The 13093-nt window shown below is 38.5% G+C and overlaps 1 long non-coding RNA gene across 1 annotated transcript in view; it reads right to left on the reverse strand.

The window, feature by feature from the left end:
* LOC128627321 (uncharacterized) overlaps window positions 1–13093 on the reverse strand; it is a 31298-nt gene that overhangs the window by 16185 nt on the left and 2020 nt on the right. Inside the window, exon 2 of the long non-coding RNA XR_008391483.1 lies at window positions 10651–10757. This is a non-coding gene — a long non-coding RNA (uncharacterized LOC128627321). The remainder of the gene's footprint in view (window positions 1–10650; window positions 10758–13093) is intronic.

Here is a 13093-nt window from a genome sequence, read left to right on the forward strand (position 1 = left end):
TTTGGTGATTATAACCTCCTCTTGAAGGATTTTCAGTGGGTTACACTCAGATCCCTGGCTCAAAGCTAAAGGCTAAAGTCCTCAAGGGCAAGGACTTGTCTTATTCACTGCTGAACTCACTTCTGTTTCTGGACTGCAGCCAGCTGGACCAGCTAAAACTTCCTCGATGCTAGGGTAATCAGACATGTGGCCCTTTCTCTGCCTTGTCCCTCAGTGATTTTCCCCCCAAACCCATGCCATCCCTCTCTCAAATCAGGTCGGTATTCAGTGCCCTCACTTACCCTAATTACATGAGAATAATCTGAAGTGATGGATTTAAAGAAGCATTGGGGGACCTATTACAAAATAGCCTGGTTTCATTTACAAGGGACTTTCACTGTTATCTCATATGTAAGTAAGGGAAGCAACTATCATTCCCATTTGACAGATCTGAAAAAAAACATTACAGGGATTGAGTGTTTTGCTTAAGGTTAGACATACAAAATGTGTCAGGACTGGCACTTAAAGTCAATGCCAGTCTTTTAAGTCCCCAAATATACTTTTTCCTATGTAAGTTACTTTTTGATAGTAATGAGAACAAAGTTATTTTTATTCATAATGTAAAACATGTTCTTATCTATGTTTAGAAATTTTTCTAATAAAAAGATTAATCATTACTACCCTGATGGATATGAAATATTGAAAATGGCCCTGGCTGGTGTGGCTCAGTGGACTGAGCACTGGCCTGAGAACCAAAAGTTTGCTGGTTCGCTTCCCAGGCACATGCCTGGGTTGCAGGCCAGGTCCCCAGATGGGGGCATGCAAGAGGCAACCGACTGATGTATCTCTTGCACACTGATGTTTCTCTCCCTCTCTTTCTCCCTCCCTTCCCCTCTCTCTAAAAGTAAATAAATAAAATATTTAAAAAAGAGAAAAGAAAAGAAATGTATTTCTCTTATCTACCTTCCTGATTTGGGAATAGATTGTAGGATTTAATTGTTATAGGCCACTTAATATCTTTATGTTTATCAGAGTGAAGTTCAATTAGTTTTTTGAGTATTTAATAAAAACCCATGTGTATTTTATTATTTCAAATATAATAGACATTCAATATTATATTAGTTTCAGGTGTATAGCATAGTGGTTGGACATTTATATAACTTAAAAAGTGATCTCCTTATATATCTAGTACCCCCCAATGTATAATAACTATAAATAGTTATTATAGTATCATTGACTATATTCCCTATGTTGTCCTTTACATCCCCACAACTCTTTTGTAACTGCCAATTTGTATTTCCTAATCCCTTTACCATGTTCATTCAGGCCCCCAATGCCCATTCCATCTGGCAACCACCAAAATGTTCTCTGTATCTATAAGTTTGTCCTCTTTTGTTTATTTTGTTTTTTAGATTCTGCATGTAAGTGAAATCACATATTTGTCTTTCTCTGTCTGACTTATTTCACTTAGCATACCCTTTAAGTCCATTCATGTTGTTGCAAATAACAAGATTTCATTCTTTTTATTTCTGAGTAATATTCCATTGTAGATATGTACCACACCTTCTTTATTCAATCATCTATCAATGGACACGTCAGGTTGCTTTGCTTCCATATCTTGGCTATTGTAAATAATGCAGTGAATATAGGGATAGGTAGATAGATAGGTAGATGATAGATAGATAGATAGATAGATAGATAGATAGATAGATAGATACAGAGAGATTATAGATATAGATATAGATAGATATAGATACATATAGATAGATCTTTTCAAATTAGTATTTTGGATTTCTTTGAATTAACACCCCAAAGTGGGATTGCTGGCCCATATGGCAGTTCTATTTTTGATTTTTTGAGGAACCTCCATACTGTTTTCATAGTGGTTGCACCAACTTGATATCTCTCGAGGGTTCCCTTTCCTCCACATCCTCACCAGCACTTTTTGTTTGTTGATTTATTGATGATAGCTGTTCTGATAGGTGTGAGGTGCTATTTCATTGTGGTTTTAATTTGCATTGTTCTGATGATTAGTGATGTTGAGCATCTTTTCATATGTCTATTGGCCATCTGTGTGTCCTCTTTGGTGAAATGTCTATTCAGGTCTTCTGCTCATTTTATAAATTGGATCATTTGTTTTTTTGATATTGAATTGTATGAGTTCTTCATACATTTTGGACATTAACCTCTTATGGGGCATATCATTAGCAAATATATTTTCCCAATTCATAGGTCGTCTTTGTGTTTTGTTGATGATTTCCTTTTCTGGCCAAAAACTTTTTAGTTTGATGCAGCCTCATTTGTTTATTGTTTCTTTTGTTTCTCTTGACTGAGGAGACATATCAAAAAATATTGCTAAGAGCAATGTTGGAAAACTTACTGCTATGTTTACTTCCAGGAGCTTTATGATTTTTTAAAAATATATTTTATTAACTATGCCATTACAGTTGTCCTATTCCCTCCCCTCATTCCCCTTCACCCTGGACACCCCTCCCCTACCATTCCCCCTTTCATTTATGTCCATTAGTCACAAGTCCTTTAGATTCTGTATTTCCCATACTTTTCTTGCCCTCCCCTGTCTATTTTTTTACCTACTTTCTATGCTACTTATTCTCTGTACCTTCCCCCCTCTCTCCTCCTCCCACTCCCCTGTTGCTAACCCTCCATGTGATCTTCATTTCTATGGTTCTGCTCCTGATCTAGCTGTCCTCTTAGTTTGCTTTTGTTTTAGGTGTGGTTGTTAATAACTGTGAGTTTGCTGTCCTTTCACTGTTCATCTTTTTTATCTTCTTTTTCTTAGATAAGTCCCTTTAACATTTCATATAATAAGGGCTTGGTGATGATGAATTCCTTGAATCTGACCTTATCCGAGAAGCACTTTATCTACCTTTCCATTCTAAATGAAAGCTTTGATGAATAGGTCAATCTTGGATGTAGGTCTTTGGATTTAATGACTTGGAATACTTCTTTCCAGCCCCTTCTTGCCTATAAGGTCTCTTTTGAGGAATCAGCTGACAGTCTGATGGGAACTCTTTTGTAGGTGACTGTCCCCTTATCTCTTGCTGCTTCTAGGATTCTCTCCTTCATTTTAATCTTGGCTCATATAATTATGCTGTGCCTTGGTGTGTTCCTTCGTGGGTTCAACTTCTTTGGGACTCTCTGAGCTTCCTGGATTTCCTGGAAGTCTATTTCCTTTGCCAGATTGGGGAAGTTTTCCTTTATTATTTGTCCAAATAAGTTTCCCACTTGCTCTTTCTCTTCCCCTTCTGATATCCCTATAATTCGGATGTTGGAACATTTAAAGATGTCCTGGAGGTTCCTAAGCCTCTCCTCATTTGTTTGAATTCTTGTTTCTTCATTCTTCTCTGTCTGGTCATTCTTTTCTTCCTTCTGGTCCACTCCCTTGATTTGAGTCCCAGTTTCCTTTCCATCACTATTGGTTTACTGTGCATTTCCCTTCATTTCAATTAGTTTAGCCTTCATTTCTTCCTCTAATTTGTGACTAAAATCAACCAGTTCAGTGAGCATACTGATCACCAGTGTTTTGAACTGTACATCTGATAGGTTAGCTATTTCTTCATTGCTTAGAGTTATTGGCTCTGGGGCTTTGAGTTCTTCTGGAGCCATGATGTTTCGGTCTGTTTGTGCCTGTTACGTATGAGGGGCGGAGCCTTAGGTGCTCACCAGGGCGGGGCAACCCACATCTCTGGGTTGTGACGCTAGATCTGGGGGCGGGGTCAGAGAGGGGCAATGGCGTTTGTTCTACTCTCTCTCGGATTTTGGTCCCTTCTGCTGCTTCCCAAAAGCAAACCTGGCCCCCTTTGTCCCAGTTCCTGGGTGTGTGGGCCTGTGCACCCTCCAGGACCCTGTGGGTCTCTCCAACAAACTCTGGGTGAGCCTGAGAGCTTCTCCCGACATCTCCACCCCAAAAGTATTTCCAACTGGTGCTTTTAGACTTTAATTCTCGTCACTGGGGCCCTAGCCTTCACCATCTGTCTCACTGGCCCTAGCCTTCACCATCTGTCTCACTGCTTGCTCCTTCGCCTGGTTTATCTGCGCATCTGCGCACGAATGTTTGACCAAGGTCAGCCAGCCGCCTTGTGCCCTCACTGGATCTGCCCGTTGCCACCCCACACCTGGGATCTGCCAACCACTGCCTATGCTCCAGGGTCGGTTGGGCCGATTTTTCCTGCCCGACCCTGCTCCGCCAGCCGCTGACTGTGGGCTCCTCTTACCAGTCTGGATGAATGGTTCGTCGTTGTCAGACTTCCATGCAGTTCAATTTTCTGTCTTTTGGCTGCATTTTTGTTACTAAAACTTTGTTGTCTTTAAACTTGGTGTGCGAGGATGCACAGTGTTTCCACCTACACCTCCATCTTGGCCAGAAGTCCAGGAGTTTTATGATTTTGGATCTTACATTTAAGTCTTTAGTCCATTTTGAGTTTATATATGTGGTGTAAGAAAGTGATCTATTTTTTTTGCAGTATCTTTCCAGTTTTCTCAAAACCATTTTCTGAAGAGACTGTCTTTATCCCATTGTATATTCTTGCCTCCTTTGTCACAGATTAATGACAATATAGGCATGGGTTTATTTCTGGGTGCTCTATTCTATTTCACTGATCTATTTGTCTGTTTTTATGCCAGTCCCATGCTGTTTTGATTATTATAGCCTTGTAGTGTAGTTTTATATCAGGTAGCAGGATACTCCCAATTTTGTACTTCTTTCCCAAGATTGCTTTGGCTATTTGATGTCCTTTGTGGTTTCATATAAATTTTAGGAATATTTCTTAAGTTCTCTGAAAAATATTATTAATATTTTGATAGGGATTGCAGTGACTCTATAGATTACTTTGGGTAGGGTGGACAATTTAAGAATATTAATTCTTCCTATCTATGCACATAGTATGTGCTTCCATTGAATTGTATCTTATTCAGTTTCTTCAATACTTATAATTTTCTGAGTACAGGTTTTTTACCTCCTCAGTTAAATTTATTCCTAGGTATTGTTTTTGATGCAATTGTAAATGTGATCATTCTTTTAAACTTATCTGAGAATTTGTTATTGGTATATAAAAATGCAACCAGTTTATACATGTTAATTTTGCATCCTGATACTTTATTGAATTCATTTTAATTTAATTCAGTTCTAATAGTTTTCTTGGTGGACTTTTTAGGGTTCTCTCTCTATATTATACCATGTCATCTGCAAATAAAACAGTTTTGCTTATTCCTTTCCAATTTGGATGCCTTTTATTTCTTTTTCTTGCCTGATTGCTGTGGTTAAGATTTCCAATGCTACATGGAATACAAATGGTGAAAGTAGACATCCTTGTCTTGTTTCTAATCTTAAGAAAAATGCTTTTAGCTTTTTACCACTGAATATGATGTTAGTCCTGGGTTTGTCATATATGGCCTTTATTATGTTGAGATATGTTCCCTTTATTCCCACTTTGCTGAGAGTTTTTAATCATAAATGGATGCTGGATTTTGTCAAATGCTTTTTCTGTCCCATTGATATGATTATATAAGTTTTATTTTTTATTTTGTTTATGTGGTGTATCCCGTTAATTGGTTCACAGATATTGAACCAAACTTTCATACCAGTAATAAATCCCACTTGATTATGGTGTATGATCTTTTTAATGTATTGCTTAATTTAGTTTGCTAATATTTTGTTCAGGATTTTTGCATCTATATTTGTCAAGGGTATTGGCCTAGAATTCTTTCTTTTTAAAAAATGTCTTGTCTGGTTTTGGAATCAGGGGAATGCTGATCTTATAAATTGAGATTGGGAGCCTTCTCTCCTTTTCAATTTTTTGGAAGAGTGAAAAGAATAGGTGTTTGTTCTTCTTTGAATGTTTGGTAAAATTCATCTGTGAGGTCATCTGGTCAAGACTTTTATTTGTTGGACGTTTTTTGTACTGATTTGATTTTATTGGTAGTTATTGGTCTGTTCAGATTTTTTGTTTCTTCTAGTTTCAGTCTTGGAAATTTGTGTGTTTCTAGCAACTTATTCATTTCTCCCAAGTTGCCCAATTTGTTGGCATACAATTGTTCATAGTATTTTCTTATAATCATTTATATTTCTGTGGTGTCAGAAATACAAGTGGTGTCACTTATCTTCTTTCATTTCTGATTTTATTTATTTGGGTCCTCTCTTTTCCTTTCTTGATGAATCTGGTTAAAGGCTTGTCATTTTTAAATATATTTTCAAGAACCAGATCTTGGTTTCATTGATATTTTGTATTTTTTATACTGTTTATTTCTGCTCTGATCTTTATTATTTCCTTTCTTTTATTCACTTTGGGCTTTTGTTTCTAGTTCCCTTAGGTTTAAGATTAGGTTGTTGATTTGAGATTTTTCTTATTTCTTGAGGTAGGCCTTTTAGAACTGCTTTGGCTGTGACCCATAGATTTTTGGTTATTGTGTTTTCATTATAATTTGTCTCAAATTATCTTTTGATTTCTTCCTTGATCTCATTGGTAACGAATTCATCATTTAGTAGCATATTGTTTAGCCTTTATGTGTTCATGTGTTTTTTCAGTTTTCTTTTTGTAATTGATTTCTAGTTTTATATCATTGTGATCAAAGATAATGCTTGGTATAACCTTCCTTCCTTTTTTCATTTCTGTTCTACCTTCTACCAGATGGCAGAATTTTATGATTCCATTAACACGGATACAATGTGCACACAAGATGTATATTTATTTTCTTTGCTTCATGGCCAGCTAGGCTGTTCTTCCCACAATGGCTTTGCAGTTCTTTGAGGAGATATGAACAATCTCAGCACAGTAACATATATTGCACATAAGCAGCACTTCAAGTTCCTTGATGTTGGGGACCAGAAACTTCCAAAAGCCACTGGACAACATGTACTTTCTTTTCTTATTTCTCCCATAACCAATCTTAGGCATCAAGATCTGGCTCTTAAATCATCTGCATACCCTATTGTCAGTGCCTCTAGATTTCTGCCAGTTATTCTTAATTTTACCATAGTGGTCTGACTGGTGCTGAATAAAATTTTTGATCTTGTTTTTGATGATTTTGAGTTTCACCAGAGGTCTAAGGGCAGCCATGATGCCAATAGAAGATGGTTACAACTTTGGTTAAGTTTACAATTTAAATCTTTTAAAATTATTGAAATTGTTTTGGTGCCTAACATGTGATCTGTACTGGAAAATGTTCCATGTGTGCTCGAAAAGAATGTATATTCTGCTGCTTTGGACTGAAATGTTCTAAAAATATCAATTAAATCCATCTGGTCTATCCCTGCCTGGTTTAGCTTAGTGGGTTGGGCTTCGTCTTGCAAACCAAAAAGTTGCTGGTTTAATTCCCGATCAGGGCACATGCCTAGGTTGCAGGCCAGGACCCCAGTTGGGCATGCAAGAGGCAATAGATCAATGTTTCTTTCACACATAGATGTTTCTCTCCCTGTCTTTCTTCTTCCCTTCCCCTCTCTCTAAAAATAAATAAATAAAATCTTATAAAAATCCATATGGTCTAATGTGCTAATTAAGATAGCTAGTTCCTTGTTGATTTTCTGTCTAGATGATCTATCCATTAATGTCAATGGGGTGTTAAAGCCTCTTATTATGACTTTATAACCATAGATCTCTCCCTTTATGTGGATCAATATCTTCCTTATATATTTAGGTGCTCCTACATTGGGTGCATAAATCTTTACGAGGGTTATATTCTCTTGTTGGATTAATCCCTTTATTATTAAGCACTGTCTTTCTCTGCCTCTTGTTATGTTATAGACTTTGTTTTAAAGTCTGTTTTTGTCTAATATAAGAATTGTTACACCAGCTTTTTTTTATTTGCATGTAATATCTTTTTCCATTCCTTTACTTTCAGGCTGTCTGTCTTTTGATCTGAAAGGGGTCTCCTATATGCAGCATATGTAAGGGTCTTGTTCTTTTATCCATTTAGTCATTCTATGTCTTTTAGTCGGAGCACTTAATTCATTTATGTTTAAAGTAATTATTAATAGGTATGTAGTTATTACCATTTTATTATTCATATTTTTTATTTCTCTTCATCTTAAAAAAAGTCCCATTACCATTTCTTATAATACTGGCTTGGTAGTTACAAACTCCTTTAGCTTTTCCTTGTCCGGGAAACTCTTTATCTCCACTTTGACTCTAAATGATAGCCAAGGCCCTGATTGGTGTGCCTCACTTGGTTGGGTGTCATCTGCAAAGTGAAAGATTGTCAGTTAAATTCTTGGTCAGGACACGTGCCTAGGTTGTGGGTTCAGTCCCCTGTTGGGGCATGTGCAAGAAGCAACTGATTGATGTTTCTCTCTCACATTGATGTTTCTCTCATTCTTCTTCTCCCTCCCTTCTCCTTTCTTTAAAAAATAAATAAGTAAAAATCATAAATAAATAAATATGATAGCCTTGCTGGGTAGAGTAATCTAAGTTGTAGGTCCTTGCTTTTATCACTTGGAATATTTCATAATAGTCCCTTCTGGCCTGCAATGTTTCCATTGAGAAATAAGCTTATTGGAGCACCATTGTGTATAACTAACTGCTATTCTCTTGCTGCTTTTAAAATTCTCTCTTTGTCTTTAACCTTTGGAACTTTCATTATGATATGTCTTGCTGTGGGCCTCTTGGGTTCATCTTGTTTGGAACTCTCTCTGCTTCCTCAACTTGTATATTTATTTCCTTTTCCAAGTTAAGGAAGTTTCAGTCATTATTTCTTCAAATAGGTTTTCAAGCCCCTGTTCTCCTGCTTCCAGTACTCCTGGGATGAGACTGTTGTTATGCTTAATGTTGTCCCAGAGGTACCTTAATCTATCTTCATTTTCAAAAATTTATTTTTTCTTTTTGCAGTTCTGAATGGGCACTTTTGCTATCTTGTCTTAGCAAATCACTGATTTGATCCTCAGCTTCATCTAATCTGCTGTTTATTTCATTCACTGTGTTCTTTATTTCACTCATTATATTCTTTGTTTCCTACTGTGCTTTAAAATTATTTCTACCTCTCTGTGTAAGTTCTCACTGAGTTCATCTATTCTTCCCCTAAGTTCATTGAGCATACAGTGTTATAAACCCTGGACCTGATAGATTGCATTCTTCCATTTTGTTTATTTTTTTTCTGGAATTCTTTTTAAATTTTTTTATTTATTTATTTATTTTTAGAGAGAGGGGAAGGAAGAGAGAAAGAGAGGGAGAGAAACAGCAATGTGTGGTTGCTTCTTGCTCACCCCATACTGGGGACCTGCCCTGCAACCCAGCCATGTGCCCTGACTTGGAATCGAACCAGCAACTCTTTGCTTCACAGTCTTGCATTCAATTCACTGAGCCACACCAGCCAGGGATATTTTTTTCTGGCTATTTTTATTTGTCTTGCAATTTCATCTGGGGCATGTTTTAAAAATGTGTGTTTAGTGCTTTATCTCCATTGTTACCCTGTGAAAACAAGTTTATAAGAGCTGGCATTTTAATTTCCAATTTAAAGATGAGTAAACCATAGCCACAGTGCCTACATTGGTGAGACCAGGACCGCCTAGCTCATTAGTAGCTATGCCAGGGTCCCGAAGGACACACTCTAACTGGGCAATTTCAGCATATTTCAGTAAAGAGGGGGCAGGGTGAGGAGAAACTACAAGGAACAGTATGGGCCCGTGCAGACATACCTGGGCCTGCAAGGAAGAAAGGAAGGCACAGTTGCCAGAACCTAGGGAGAGAGACCTGCAGTAGTAGGATACAGCGGCTCACCGAGACCTAGGACATCAGGGGAACTAACACTCAACCTGTCTGTCCTGCTGAGAGATCCTCATTGGCCTCAATAAAACCAGGTAGCCTGTTAAGTTCAATATTAAGTTCTCTGGCCTACTCTCCTGGGCCACAGAGCCAGTCAAACAAGAGTAAGGAGTGGCTCTGGGGTAGGTTAAGCACACTAAAGATATCCAGCACATATGTGACCCATGATTAATCCTCAGACTTCCTGGCTTCTGTTCCTTCCCATGCTCTTTCCAGAACACTGCAGCTTACACAGAAGATCCCTCCGGAGATCACTGTGAGGTCCACCGCATTCCTCAGCATTGAACTTCAGACTAGTTTCCTAAAAACTTTACTGTGAGTATCAGCTTCTACATGAGGACAGACTAACAATCCACGGAGCTGCAAATCAGACTGAGTCAGGCAGCCGGCATTTAGGCCTAGCCAAATGGTGGGCTGGCAGGTTGAGAAAGCTCACTCTGAAGTCATGACTGGCTCTTGGCCATCACTTGTTGTCAGAAATGTTCTAGAGTCTTTAATACAGCCCCACTGGTCATTAGCCATAAGGATGACAAAATTTCAAGGGGCATGAATTTCAAGGAGAAGAATTTCTATTCTACTATCTTTTGCATCTGGCAATTAAAATGCCTTGAAAGCAATACCTTGTTCCATCTCACATCATTATAATGATATCATTTGCACTTGATTATTCTGGCTTTATTTTTCTATAAATCCCCTGGCATGAAACTTTAGGTTTTATGAAAAGGAATCACCTCAGACTGTTGGAATGTTCTGCCTTGCATGAGTTCTTTACTTACCTTTATTCTTGGTTCCATGAGGGCGAAAGTCATAAAAGAGTTTAATGACAGTTAAACCAGGAACTATGAGAGCAGTTAATGAGAAATGCAAAAGCCAATATTCTCATAGAACACAAACTCACCCAGAGGTCATGGAGAAAGAATTCTCAGTTCCTGTCCCAGCAGAATTCTTTCCAGAGAAATGCAGTTATGGTCACATGCAGCTCTTGTGGTCTGAGTGGTCATGTTTCTAAAAGAAGAATTGTTGCTAGCATCTATAGTGACTTTGATACAAGTTTAATAAAACCAAGTCATTCTCCCCCCTCCACCCCCTGCAGCCAAATAAAGTCCTATGTACTGTGCCTTTTCCCCCAGGGCGGAGGGAAGTTTTTCCCAGCTCTATTCTTAAGCAGGTTCCCTAGTACTATTGGTACTGACTGAAGAGGCACAGAGCTAAACCAATGGATGCTCACGGCAATGGCTCTGGCACATTAAACTCCTTGCTGTTTCTGCCTCGGGGCTTTTGTACTTGCTAATCGCTCTGTTTAGACCACTCACCCCAGATTTCTGCATGGGGTGAGTACATACCAGAAGTGGAATTGCTGCATCTAATGATAATTCTGTGTTTAGTATTTTGAGGAACTGCCTTTCTGTTTTCTACAGTGGTTGCACAGTTTCATAATCTCTCCAACCTGTGTAACCTGCTTTTACTCATATACTTTGTGAGATATCTGTTCCCATTTTTACTTGAATGTAAGCTCCATGAGGGCAGAGATTTGCTTCTAAAGTGCCTGGAACTTTGCTTAGCATGTGGTAGATGGTGATCAATAAGTATCTGATAAATCAGCTCAACTGGTATGGTGCCCTCTGACTTCATTCTCATTGTGGTGAAAACCTTCAAGGCCCAGCTTAATGACGACGGGGCCTTTCTTGGCCCACCTTGATGTGCCTCTTGCTATCCTCCCTCCTTTCTGCTTTGTGTTCATCCATTAACTTGCCCCATCTCTCCCTCTGAATTTTCAGCTCCTTAATGTTAAGGAACATCACTTTTTATTGTTGGTATTTTACCATTTTTCTGGCCCAAGGGGTATGTGCTCAATGCACACTTACCAGAGGGACATTCTAAATATCCAAGCTAACCAGTGACAGTGTAATGGCTGGGCTTGAACACTCCAGAGCTCTCTAGAACTTCCTCCCACCCCACACCCAAAATCCCTGGTTACATGGCCTTGGCACATGCCCATTCTCTGAATTTAGTTCTCCTGTGTCTGATGAGGGGATTGGACCAAATGACCTCTCAAGTTCCTCTTAGATGTTAGGTGTACTGTGGGGCCACCTCTTTTGCAGGACAAAAGAGTGGAATCCTTATCTTTGAGAGCCAATATCTGATATGGACAAAATGAACATGTAGAAAAGTTTAAGGACTCGAAGAAAGCCAGTGTCTAGAACAGTTCTTGCCTAGGTGGACAGGTATACCCACCTTCTCCCTTTCCTACCCCCTCTCCAAGTACCACGAAGCCCCAAGAAATTCAGGGAGTTCCCATTCTTGTTGAGAGAAAAAAATATTCTTATGCTCACATGATTTCACTGGGTTATTTTAAACTATTTCATTTTCTGTCCCATCCCCAGTGAAATAATATTTGCAAGTAAAAAGTGGGCTTCAGATACTTTTCCCTTTTGCTCAATTATTTGTGTGTAAACGATTAAAGTCTCTAAAGGATCGTCAACCCTGCCACCGCACTCCCTCTCTCCATTAACTTCCTAAGAAAGACTTGACGAGTTTACACCCAAGACTGGGATGTTTCCAGGACACTTAAAGTTCTCCATGTATTTTTCAAAATCTTTTCAAATCCATAAACAATTAAGGACAAAAAGCAGGGGGCTCTGAAGTAAATCTGACTGAGAGTAACCTCACAGGGTGATCAGATCCTGAATTCCTGACAAGGCAGGTCGTGGTGGTAGTGAGCTCCAGGACTGTAAAAAGGTTTATCCTTTTGCCCTGAGCAAGGCCTGTCCACTGTTCTTGTGCATCACAGTTAACACGCCTTTGAAAAGCCAGAGTAAGCCTCTTTTTTCATACCCTTTGGAGTTGTAAACTATCCTGTAATTCAATCATGCAGATTTCCCTGCCTTGCTTTCTCCTACTCTCATGTAATCTTCCTTAATTCCCTCTTTAATTCCAAATGTATAAAGGGCACTTCAAAATTGTCATTCTCCAGAACATTTGAGACCTTGCTTTCTCATGTTGTCAATTTGGCTCAAATAAACTCTTATAAACGTTCTCTACAGGTTTTCGTGATCTTACATTGACAAAATGCATCAGCAACATTCACAGATCAGTGCAACAAATCACTTTAACAGAGCTCTATTCCCACCAATTGCCTTGCAGTTTTACCCAGATGAATACGTTGTTTACATTGTGGTGATCAGACCATATTCCAAACTGGCATTCTACATTTTTCTCTCTGTATCTTTAAAAAATACACATTTCCTCAAATGTATTCTTCTTAAATATCACAATTTGGTGAATCCAGGTCAAATCTATCACTGATTGATTGCCCAGTGAATGGGTACTGGGCTGTGTAA

The sequence above is a fragment of the Artibeus jamaicensis genome, unplaced genomic scaffold (genome assembly GCF_021234435.1).
Source record: "Artibeus jamaicensis isolate MK-2021 breed Jamaican fruit bat unplaced genomic scaffold, CSHL_Jam_final contig_384, whole genome shotgun sequence".
Classification (NCBI taxonomy): domain Eukaryota; kingdom Metazoa; phylum Chordata; class Mammalia; order Chiroptera; family Phyllostomidae; genus Artibeus; species Artibeus jamaicensis.